This window comes from Colobus angolensis, unplaced genomic scaffold (genome assembly GCF_000951035.1).
Source record: "Colobus angolensis palliatus isolate OR3802 unplaced genomic scaffold, Cang.pa_1.0 Scaffold412, whole genome shotgun sequence".
NCBI lineage: Eukaryota > Metazoa > Chordata > Mammalia > Primates > Cercopithecidae > Colobus > Colobus angolensis.
In genome coordinates this window covers 413,304-425,444 of record NW_012117511.1, presented here as the reverse complement: position 1 = coordinate 425,444, position 12,141 = coordinate 413,304, and the positions used below count along the sequence as shown (strand labels likewise).

The following is a 12,141-nucleotide window of genomic DNA, read 5'->3' as shown; positions in this document are numbered from 1 at the left end:
GAGACCGGCCGGGACTAAGAGAGAAGGACGAGGTCTTCTTCGGATGGGAGGAGCAAGCCCGCCATCCTGGGACCCCAGGCGTGCAGGTTCTCTTTGAGGGTAAGTCACAGACACCCAGCCAGAATCCCACAGGTCACTACTGGGGTCGTCGGGAAAGAGGGCGTTTGTGGTCCCCAAGGGGTGTGCTTAGTGGGGATGGTGAGCTAAGGGTGGGAGGGGCGGGGCGCAGTCTCTGACCTCAGCCCCATTCAGGGTGAGTCCTCAGACTGTGACCAAATGAAGGCCAGCCAACACCAAGGCCATGGCGAAGAAACTCTAATCACTGTGGCTAGATCTGGCCTCCAGAGCAACGTGGATTCTTGGGCCACGCAGCAGACCCAGGATCCTTGCAGTGGCTCTTAGAGAGGAACGTGTACGTGGAGTGCACTCTGGGAGCACTCCACGTGCACGTTCTTGAGGGTTGCTCAAGAACCATCCTCACAGACAAGGAACCAACGTCTCGCCTTCCATTTTTCACCCTTGCCGTATATATCTACTGGTTCACATCCTGTATCCCCTTCCACACAGCACAAATTTGCTGTCGCAATTGGTCTTTGCGAATTGAAGGCTTTTTCACTGTACCATGTTCCAGATGGGGGAGCCGGGAAAACTAGGAATCCTCTCCAAGACCACTCCCCAGTTTGGATCAGCTGGCCTTGAAGGAAGCCGAGTAAGATGCTATTTGTGAAGTACTGGTGAAACCAGCAACATTAGGAAACACAGACTTGAAAGTGAGAAGAAAAGAACTTTGCTACACCAAAGAAACTGCTCTGGAATCTAACCAATCATAACCGCCTTGGAGAGTGAACTGTGTTTCTCTCCCTAAGCTGTCACTTCAACCTCATGACCGGACTGCATTTCTCAACGAGCTAATTTCACATTTTTCCAGAGAGATGAGAAACCTTGCTGTGTGGTAAATCCCACAAACAGGCCCATTTTTCACCAATTAATCTCTGCCCACAGCCATGACCTAAAACAGACCCATTTTCGTATATGGTCGTAGTTCACATGCATACCAAAGTCACTGAGAAATTAGCACAAGAATTTAACCAAAATGAAAAAGTTCCAGAATTCCCTTTCCTTTGCTTTTCCTTTTCTAATGGATTACCCAAATGCTTGTCCTAAAAGATAAAAATTCAAAAGGTCTTTTTATCCCCATGACAATTAAAAGAAAAAAATGTTCATTTCAGCAAAACTCAGGAAATACATTTTTTATATGATGTGCATAGAACTCATTACCACCAGTTGAAGATTAAAGTAAAAAACGATACATTTTGAGTTTGTACAGAAGGGCATGACAAAACTAGCACCAGCATTATTGAAATTCCCGTTATAAATTCCGTAGGAAATAATAAATTGATTTGGAAATTAGAACAAATTCAGATTAAAAGGTGTGTGTGTGTGTGCTTGTGCGTGTGTGTGCATTTAATCTGAAGTTGTCATCTAAGGTAGGATTGGCATATGGTCAATAACGGTAGGGGAGTAGAAATCCAGTTTTGTGAGTTTTTGTCTGGGCCTAGCCATTCATACCCTGACATTAAGCAATCCTATAACTCTTACTGGCCTTGTTCTTCTCAAATGTAAAATGAAGCAATTAATTTAGATAACCTTTGAAATCCCTTCTAGTCTTAAAAAGCTCTGATTTCTGTATGCCAAAGATACATAGGCATCCTTAAGACTCACCTTTCAGGTTGCCAATAGTATAATAAGAGTAAGAGCCAAGAGCAAACTTTTATATTATTTATACTACCAAACTAAACCAAACTCTCAGTGTTGACAAGTAAAAATAAAGAGATTGTATCAAAAGACTGTTTTCTGAAAAATCCAAAGCTCTCTTCACAAAATTGTCTTCTCAATTCTCTAGCCTTCTTTTAGCTGTCATTCAGGTTTTTATAAGGCTGCAAGCCCAACTCTCAATAACCCATAGTCGGAGTGCATCCCTCTAAAGGCCAACCTAGCACCTGAGAGATTTCTAAAATAAAATGTAAGGACGTGACCAAAGACTATCAGAAGTTTACTTAACTAAAAATATGCACAAAAAGAATGAGCTAGCTATGTTTATAGCAACTCCCTCCTCTGTTTACAGTCTTTGTCAAAGATTATTACTAGGCCGCATTTCTTAGAGGTCAAATTATTTAATTATTCCCTTGCCAAACTTAAACAACCAATAAAATACTTAGTTCTTTAGGTTCAAGAATTTATGACCATTATCTGTCATGAAAAAAAAACTAAAGTCACAGTATGCCTTTGACTTTTCCCAGCGCTCTACCCCAGCCTCATTTTACCTGACTTTGCCTTCCCTCACATCTTTTTTTTCTTTTTTAATTATTATTATACTTTAAGTTCTGGGATACATGTGCAGAACGTGCAGATTTATTACATAGGTATACACGTGCCATGGTGGTTTGCTAACGTCATCTACATTAGGTGCCTTACCTCACGTTTTGACCCATGATCTCTCCACTTCTTAATGAATCTCTCCCCTCTCCTGGTTTACCATGACATGGGATCCTGGGTCTTACCACCCCACTCCCAAGTCATTTTAGGACAATGCAAGCCCCTGTGTGTTTCTTTTTTTCTAATTTCTCAGGATAAAGTGGTCTGACACATTTTAAATATCAAAGAAACTCAGAAATAGGCAGTAAATTAACCAGTATCATTGAGATTCCACATTTATAAAACTAGAGTCATCCCTGAAGATAACATGCAAAACCTTATAAGGTTTTTCAAAGAATTAAATAATTAACATGTACAACCTTATATTTAAAAGTAAAAATGGACAAGCTTTTCTCTAGCATAAAAAAGGATCATTGTTTTCCGTGTGCAGTGGCAACTCTGTTGCCTAAGTATGTTAACAATACCTGTGTTCCTTCCAGCTAATACTCATCTCAGAATCTGAGCCTCATTTTGACTCACTCTTTTAGTTCCTTTCAACAAGTAGCTATTTAGTTCCCACTATACGCCGGAGCTTTCTACTAAATGCTATTTAAGAGATAGAACCTCTGCACATAGACTATTAAATAGCACAAAAGAATAAATATGTGATTAAGAACTGTTGAGAACGGCCGGGCGCGGTTGCTCAAGCCTGTAATCCCAGCACTTTGGGAGGCCGAGACGGGCGGATCACAAGGTCAGAAGTTCGAGACCATCCTGGCTAATACGGTGAAACCCCGTCTCTACTAAAAAAAATACAAGAAACTAGCCGTCTCTACTAAAAAAATGCAAGAAACTAGCCGGGCGTGGTGGCGGGTACCTGTAGTCCCAGCTACTTGGGAGGCTGAGGCAGGGCGTAAACCCCAGAGGCAGAGCTTGCAGTGAGCTGAGATACGGCCACTGCATCCAGCCTGGGCGACAGAGCGAGACTCCGTCTCAAAAAAAAAAAAAAAGAACTGTTGGGAACAATGTATTAGGACTATTAAAAAAAGAAAATCATTTTCTTCTAGGGTGCCCCCACTGTGTAGTTGTCTCAGCTTTTTCTCACAGTTTCTCATTCTTGTAATTCCTTTTCTGTCTCTTACAGTCTTCCTTCTTTCTCTCCCCAGCATCTGTCCAGATGGCTGTCTTCTGATCTCTCTCCTCTTTCCCCTGACCTCTCTCTTTCATATCTGCATTATATTCCCTAACTTCTTTTACTTCTTCAGTTTTCCTACATACCATCCCCCCTCCACCAGCATTTAATCTGTCTCCATTAATGAATGCATTCATTCATTCAGTATTTATTATGTGCCTGGTGTGCTAGATGACAAAGACATAATGGTGAAGATGTGGTTCCTTAATCATGAGAGCAAGACAGTAAGAAGACTATTACAGCCCATTGTAACAGGAGCTGTGATACAGAGGTAATAATCCTCAGTGTACTCTGCGATCTCAGGAACCCAGACTACAGTAGGAGTAGCAGGTAAGGAGTAATTCTCTGCAGGACTCAGAGAAACTGATTTCTAGGCTTGATATTAAAAGGTAAATGGAAGTTACCTAAGTAAAGTAAGGAGAAAAAATAATCTGGGCAAAGGAAGCAAGCAGTGCAAAAATCTAGAGCAATGCAACTATAGTGCATTTGGATAACTCAAGTATCCTATGGCTTAAGTGTGAGGTATGATGGGACTACAGAGATGGTGTGGCCCTACTAATGGAACTGGAGTTTGTTACCATTTGTTACATAAAGGTTTATATTCTTTTATCATATTTGCTTATTTACATGGCTACCTCTGCAATATATTCTTCAAACAAGAATTCTCTCTTATTCAGTCTTAGCTCAATCTTCATGCCTAACCCAGTACTTAACCTATAGCAAGTCCTCAGAATTTTTCAAGTGTGTTGATACTTCTCAAAACTATTTTAATAAATCAGACTTTAACTGTACTTCCTTTGATTTTTAGCTTTATTAGTCAATAACTTTTAATAGAAAACTCAGAATATAATAGAAAAAAACTTTTCATATTGTAATTTTAAAATATTTTTAACATTAATTTGCACCAGATCACTAAAAGAACCCTTTTTCCTAGATTTACAAAAACAAAATTACACATATGTTTATGTTGTATTTCACTTTCAACATAAAATAAGTGTTTCAGAGATGTGTGGGTCATTTAACTCAAGTGACAGTACCTGGATTATTTGGCTGTGAAAGCATATATTCTAGTACTTTAAGAATTTTCCTCTTTCCATTTCAAGTTTTCAGAGCAACAATTGTATCTCTGACACAAATTTACTATTATACTTTTAAAATATAACAATTGGTCAAAGTATTAAATCTATAACGATTACCCTAAAAATTTCCTGAATTTTTTGTTCTAAATCTAAAACCTGAACCTTGAACAATAAACAGCAATGCAGACTCTTTCCAAGTTTTCTTGTTCCCTCCCTAGACAAGCAGGAGTTTCTTCAGCTCTGGCTATCCCAGCAGATCTGAAGGATCACAGCCACGATGGTGGCAGACTACCATTGACATTGAACTTGTGGTTAATTGTGGAGTTCTGCCACAAAACCACCTCACTACCACAAACTGGATACTTGCCCAGGAAAGTGACAAACTGCCAGGCCAAGCAATCTACAGGAGGCAGCAAAAGCAAACTGCCTTTTCCCCCAGAAAGCAGTCATTTCTGGATTCCAAATGGAGCCAACAAGCAGAGCGCACCAAAAAATAGATAGATAGATAGATAGATAGATAGATAGATAGATAGATAGATAGATAGATAGATAGATGATAGATAGATAGATAGGTGATAGATAGATAGATAGATGGATGTATATAGATATATGTGTGTGTGTGTGTGTTTCTCCAGTAAGCCTACTTAAAATGTATTCATGCAGTTTTGCAAGAAGAGCTCAAAAGGATTCATCTAGTTCATTTGCATCATCGAAAAGTTTGCAACTGTTCTTTTCATTAAAAAATTTTTAATAAGTATGGAATTGGAAATAAATTATAGTTATATTACTATTAACTGCTAAGTGAAACACCTACATATTATCATTGCAAATAGGAGTAAATAATGTGACTTTGTGTGTGTTACTAAGCTGCGCACAGCAGCCCAGCAGCTCTGGGAACTTCATATGAAAGGCCAGGCAGCATGACGTGAAGGAAGGAAACCTTAGGGTCATTCTGATCTAGTTACCATTTGTAGCTACATGACCTGGGAGGTTACTTAAAGTCTCATGTTACCTACCTCATCTGTGAAATGGGGATAACAATGTCTACCTCTTAAAGAGTTACTATGAACTAAATTAAATTACAATGTGTAAGGTAACTAACAATGAGTAGATGCTTAGTAAATGTAAATTAGTTTATTTATCTCACATCTATCCTTTTCCTTACCCTCCCACATCCCTTCAGGACTTCATAGGATTCTGAGTTTCTCCAAGGAGACCTCCAGATGATATTGTCTGTTCGACTCTTTTTAAGCCTTACTTTCAATATTATTTTATTCAACTAAGTCTGCCTTCTTACTACACAATCAAGTAGAGAAATTAGCTCCCTTTCATCAAACAGTAAATGCTTCAGAGATGTTAATGCCTCGTTCTAATTACTATAAATGCAGAAATGTTTTATATGTTAAATTTTAAGGAATGCATACATAATATTATCTTAATTTTATGGCCCTACATATCTTAGATCTCATTCTGCAGAAAAGATGTTGATTTAGGGCCTATGTGTTGTAACCTGGAGAAACAGAAAAAAAAAAAAAAGCCGTAACCAATTTCATTCATATTAGCATTAAACATAGGGAAGACAAGAAAAGATTTATGTTTGCAAACTTGTATTCATTTATTCAGCATGTGCTTGACACTACTCAGATACTAAAGGTACAAATATGAATAAAAGTCCCTGCCCTCAGTTTGGTAAAAGAGAAAATAAGTAAACAAATGCAGTACAGTACAAAATGCTCTAACAGAGTTCTTACCAGGTACAGTAATAGGACATGGAGTAGTTCACAGATGAAGAGGTACTAACCTAGGTATTGAAGAATAGGAGCTTCCCAGGTGGACAAGGAGGAGGAAGAGTATTCCATACAAAGAATAGTATTGCAAAGCCATTGAAGCATGAGACATCATGGGCATTTCTGGAACTGTAAAGAGATTGGTATGATTTGTGGGGGAGGGAAGATGGAAATAAGCCAAATCATGGGAAGCCCTAAAGGCCATTCTGAGAAATCTGGACTTTATTCTGTAGGTGGTAAGAAACTGTTAAAAGTTTTAAAGGAGAGAGAAGCCTTGATCAATTTTTATTGTATTTAATTGCAATTTAATTATTTTTCAAAACCCAATGCTGGTATTGAATGAAGGTTAATTTGAAAGAATGTAAGACCAAAGCTAGGAAAATCATTTAAGAAACCATTATAGTTGACCAAATGAAAGATAAAGTTCTGTAAGGCAATGGCAGTAGCAGTACCATTTGGGAAGGAAGAATTAATTGAATTAATAACAGCTATAAAACTTTCTTATCAATTCCATAGAATTGGAATGTGGGGAGAAGGAGACTGTGAAGAGGATTCCCCAGGTCTAGCCTAGGTGACTGGAATATCTTGAAACCATTGAGCAGGATAAGAAGTACTAGAGGAATAATTGAGAGTAAACATTATGGATTTCCTTTTGAACAGATTGAATCCAAGTGGGAATGTTTCTTGGCCATTGGATGTATAAGTCTGAAGCTCAAGAAAACAATCTGGGCTAGGGGTATAGATTGGAAGCCTGTATTATATATGGAGAAGGAGAACCCTGGGAGAAAAAGAGATATCCCCTATGAGTATATAGTGTGAGAAGAGAAGAGGATTTATTTTTGAACTCGAGACTACCAACATGTAAGGGACGAGGAACTAAAGAATTGCTCAAAAGAATGACTGAAAAGGAAGTAGCAAAGCTAGAAAGAGAATCAGACAGGAGTGGTGTCACAAACCAAAATGAGGAAGTTTCCAGAAGGGGGACAAAAAAACATAAAATACCACATTCTAAAAAGATGAGGAGAGGAAAGTAACCACGGGTGTCAATGAAACCTGACAATGACAAGTTTCATTGTCAACCTTATGTGGAACAGTTGCCATAGTTGGGGCAGAAGCCAGATTGCAGTGGATTGAGGAATGAATTAATACTTATTTTGACCTTAAGAAAAGAAAATTTCATTCTAGAAAGTTTGGCCAGGAAAAAGCTTTGCTTTTAGTTTCATCATTATTTTGTTAGTTTTAGTGTAAAAAGAAAATTTGAATAGTTTATTGCTACAATATAAAGTACACATACACCAACTTTTCTCCTGTGTAAAAAAAAAAAATACGTTTAAAATAACGGATTCACCTTAATGGTATGCTAACTACAGTCTTCCCTACATTTCTAGAAATAGATATGATAAACCAACACTTATTTTGTATTCACAGTGGTATCCTACAAATAAAAGAGTAAAAAATATGACAGTGAGGCTACAGATTCTATATAATACAGAAACAAATATAAATGTCTAGCATAGCTGCTAGAGGTTAAAATAACTAAACAGTTATTATCTGGCTTCAATGAGTCATACAGTCTTATTCTGATTCTGTTTTTCGTGTACCCCTTTGAAGTCAGTGAGAAAGTTCCCTTTTGAAAAGATTCAGAGGGTAAGATCATTGAAATGATCTTGTTCAACATTCTTTGTTTAAAATCACTATATTTTTACCAGCTCCAGAAATAATAAACAAACAACTAGATCTACTAATGAAAAGCAAAATAAAGACTTGTACATTTACAGAATTTGTTTAATGTCTAGTCAGATAATTCAGACAAAAGCAACAGTATTTTATGTCATTTTCCTGCTAAATAACCAGGATTAACTGCAGCGCTCCAGTTCTTAACCTAACATCAATTCACTAGAATTATGCTTGGACTGTTCCCAGTGACAATTCTGTAGCATGGTTTGGTGCTTTGGTAACTATATTAAATATAAGTGCAAACTGTGAAAAATAACAAGAACCCTTATATAAATTCAAGGTTTTAATACTATATTTTGGGATGTGTAATCATGTTTGAAAGGATGACTAACATCCACTCTAACATGAACAACAGTTTAAACAAATCAAAACTATGGCTCTTTAACCAGTGAACTTCATGGCTATGGCTGATTTTATTCCTTAGAGACCCTCCTTTTTACAGGTGAAACGGTTTACATCAGATTTCCTCTCATTATAGCCTCTCAAATGTTGTCCAGACCAGCAAACCACTCTCTTTAAACAAATACCAGCCAACCAGGAAACCATGAGGTTTTATTGTGCTATAAAATAGACCAGACATTTCTAAACCTTCATAGGAATGAACCTGACTAAATCTTTACTAAAAATGGTTTCAAAATAAACTGTGGGCTCCAAGTTTCTCTAACAATCAAAATTCCTTCATCAATCTCACTCTCAAACTTTTTACTCTTCCAGAGTTACACATTGCAGGAAGTTTCTCTGGCCACATGTTCATAATAATAACTAAAGGCTCCACTTCTGTTTACTTACTGGGATATAAGAATGAAGGTATATATTAGCTTTATTCCCTGCATACACATTCACATTTGTCAAAATTCTGTTTCAAATTTTCTGGTATACTACCAGCCCCTAAAACATGAGCTACTACTTCTTGTATCATGGGCATAGAAAGCCTGAATTTTGGCTAGGCACAGTGGCTCATGCCTGTAATCCCAGCACTTCAGAAGGCTGAGTTAGGAGAATAACTTGAGGCCAGGAGTTCAAGACCAGCCTGGGCAATATAGTGAAATCCTGTCTCTACAAAAAATACAAAAATCACTGAAAAAAAAAAAGCCTAAATTTTATGAAGAGTTAAATGGGATCTTCACCTTCAAAAAGCATATCCCCTTTGATTCCATTCAGCAAATATTTATTAATTTAAGCCTTGTCCTAGGTACCCTCGAAAAGTATGTGTTGCATGCATTTGTGTGTTGCGTGTATGTGTACAAGTGCTAGGATAGAATCAGTTGTAAATGGTCAGTGGGGAACAAGAAATACGCAAATAACTATAATACAAAATGGAATATCCTGAAACAGCAGTCCCAACCTTTTTGGCACCAACGACTGGTTTTGTGGAAGACAATTTTTCCACGGACCATGGAGGATGATTTCGGGATGAAACTATTCCACCTCAGATCATCAGGCATTAGATGGAGCATGCAACCTAGATCCCTTGAATGCGCAGTTCACAAAAGGATTCGTGTTCCTATGAGAATCTAATGCCTCCACTGATCTGACAGGAGGTGGAGCTCAGGTGGTAATGCTCACTCGCCTGCCACTCACCTGCTGTTGTGCAGCCTGATTCCTAACAGGCCATGGACCAGTACCAGTCTGGGGGTTGAGGACCCCTGTCCTAAAAGATAGCCAAATTGCATTGAGGATCAGGAAGGGTGACATAAAGTAGATGAGATTTAAAATCTGTCTTAAAGGATGGGTAGGATTTAGATATAAGAGAGGATGGCATTGCAAGGAAGAAAAAAAGGCATAAAAATGAAAGTGTTCATGGAATCATTGTTTTATCAGAAGATAAAGTACGAGAATGATAACAATAAAAATATTATGAAGCAACTACAGCATGTGAGGTCCTCTAAGCCTCTTACTCTCATCCTCACAACTATCTGCCGGTAGAAATAATAATCCTCATTTTTACAACATATGGGACAATTAAGATTAAGTAATTTGTGGGGCAGAAAGATGAAGTAATTTGTCAAAGATTACACATCTAGTGGTTGGTGGAGCCAGGATTTGAACCCAGGCCATGGAACTCCAAAGCTCTATGCGCTTTCCATTATAACAGTAATTGTTAAACTTTAGTACACAAGAATCATCCAGATAACTTTTACCCAGATGATAAAAATGCAGTTGCTGAATGCTAACCCCAGATATTCTGATTCATTAAACCCGAGATGGGACTGAGGAATCTGCATTTCTACCAAGCACCTCAAGTAACCCTGAGGCAGGAGGTCTAGGAACCACATCCTGAGGTAGACCAGCATAGTTTCAAATAGACCCTGGAATGGATTTGAACATACTTAATGATGAGTGTTATGGACTAAATTGTGTTCATTCAAAATTGATATGTTGAAACCCTAAGCCCAATGTGTCTATATTAGGAAATGGGGCCTTTAAAGAGGTAATTAAGGTTAAATTAAGTCCTAATGGTGGGGCACTAATCCAATATGACTGATGTCCGTGTAAGAAGAGAAAGAGACACCAGGGATGGAGAAAAAAAAACATGAAGACACAGCAAGAAGGGGGCTATCTGAAAGCTAAGGAGAGAAGCCTCAGGAGAAACCAACCCTGCCAGCACCTTGAACTTCTAGCCTTTCTAGTCTCCAGAACTGTGATAAAATAAAGTTCTCTTGTTTAAGCTACTATGGTGTTTTGTTATGGAAGTCCTAGTAGAGTAATAACATGAGTTAAATTAACTTCCTGCTTATCCTAATCTATTTACATCTGTCATATATCAGGAGCTGTCCTAAAGAAGATCCCTAATTATCATTGCTGTCATAAAAATTCACGTTTATGTGGTATTTTATAATTTACAAAGCCTTTTCACATGCTCTGTTACACTCGAACTTTGCAACAGCTTACAGGGTAACCAAAACTCAATAAGGCAATAGGACTTGCCCAGGTTTCTTACAAGTTGTAGAGCTGAGTTCAGGTCTCCTTACCCCAAATCCTATGCTGATTTTTTCTACATCACACTCACATGCATGTGCATGCACACACATCATGAAGTATGATTAATATGTAAGGATCTATCCATCTAAGGATATGTCTTTCTTTAGAGAGAAAATGCCTTTACTTGATTTTCTAGTTACATAAGATACAGTTTCAAGAATTTAAGAGATGTGCCAAAATGGTAATAGCACAGATAAGATAAGATAAGAATACGGTACAAGAGTCCTAATGTTCAGTTCTCTTTTCAAACAATTGACTAGGCAGTAACAAAATGGTCTCATTTATATGAATTAAGATTATGCTTTTGCTCCTTCATGGCACACACTTTTTCAGTGGTTTTCTAGCAGTGTTTTGCTCAAATGCCAAGTGTTATAAATTTGTAGACTGTCAGACTATACAAAAGATTACCAGTAAAGTAATAATAAAAACTGTAAATAGGGGAAAAAAAGGGAAAGAACAGTTAGAGATAGAGGAAGTGATTCCTTTACTTTCATTTTATTTTCCAGCACTTCCTCTTTATTTAAGTTAGCAAAAATAACATTTTTTGAATGGGTATTTGCAGAAAACAGTTCATAGAACAGAGTCAACATAGTATACTACATTTCTGTAGATCCAGTACAGGAGGTAGTTTCTAATTCTGTCTTCCTCATACCCTACCATTTTATTGTTAGCTAAGGTCTTATTCCCTGGTGGCATTGTGTTAGTTTGTATCCTCTGAGAAACAAATGCCAAAACAGAATTAGACGTGCAAGTGACTTACTGTGAAAAATGCCTATGGGCCGGGCGCGGTGGCTCAAGCCTGTAATCCCAGCACTTTGGGAGGCCGACACGGGCGGATCACGAGGTCAGGAGTTCGAGACCATCCTGGCTAACACGGTGAAACCCCGTCTCTACTAAAAAATACAAAAAGCTAGCCAGGCGAGGTGGCTGGCGCCTGTAGTCCCAGCTA

The 12,141-nt window shown here is 38.0% G+C and overlaps 1 protein-coding gene across 1 annotated transcript in view; it reads left to right on the top strand.

The window, feature by feature from the left end:
* Position 1: 1 nt before the first annotated feature.
* The window catches only part of PSMA1 (proteasome (prosome, macropain) subunit, alpha type, 1), a 128,544-nt gene continuing 116,404 nt past the window's right edge, over positions 2 to 12,141 (top strand). The window contains exon 1 of the mRNA XM_011956254.1: positions 2 to 99. The gene's annotated coding sequence lies outside the window, so the exon portion shown is untranslated. The remainder of the gene's footprint in view (positions 100 to 12,141) is intronic.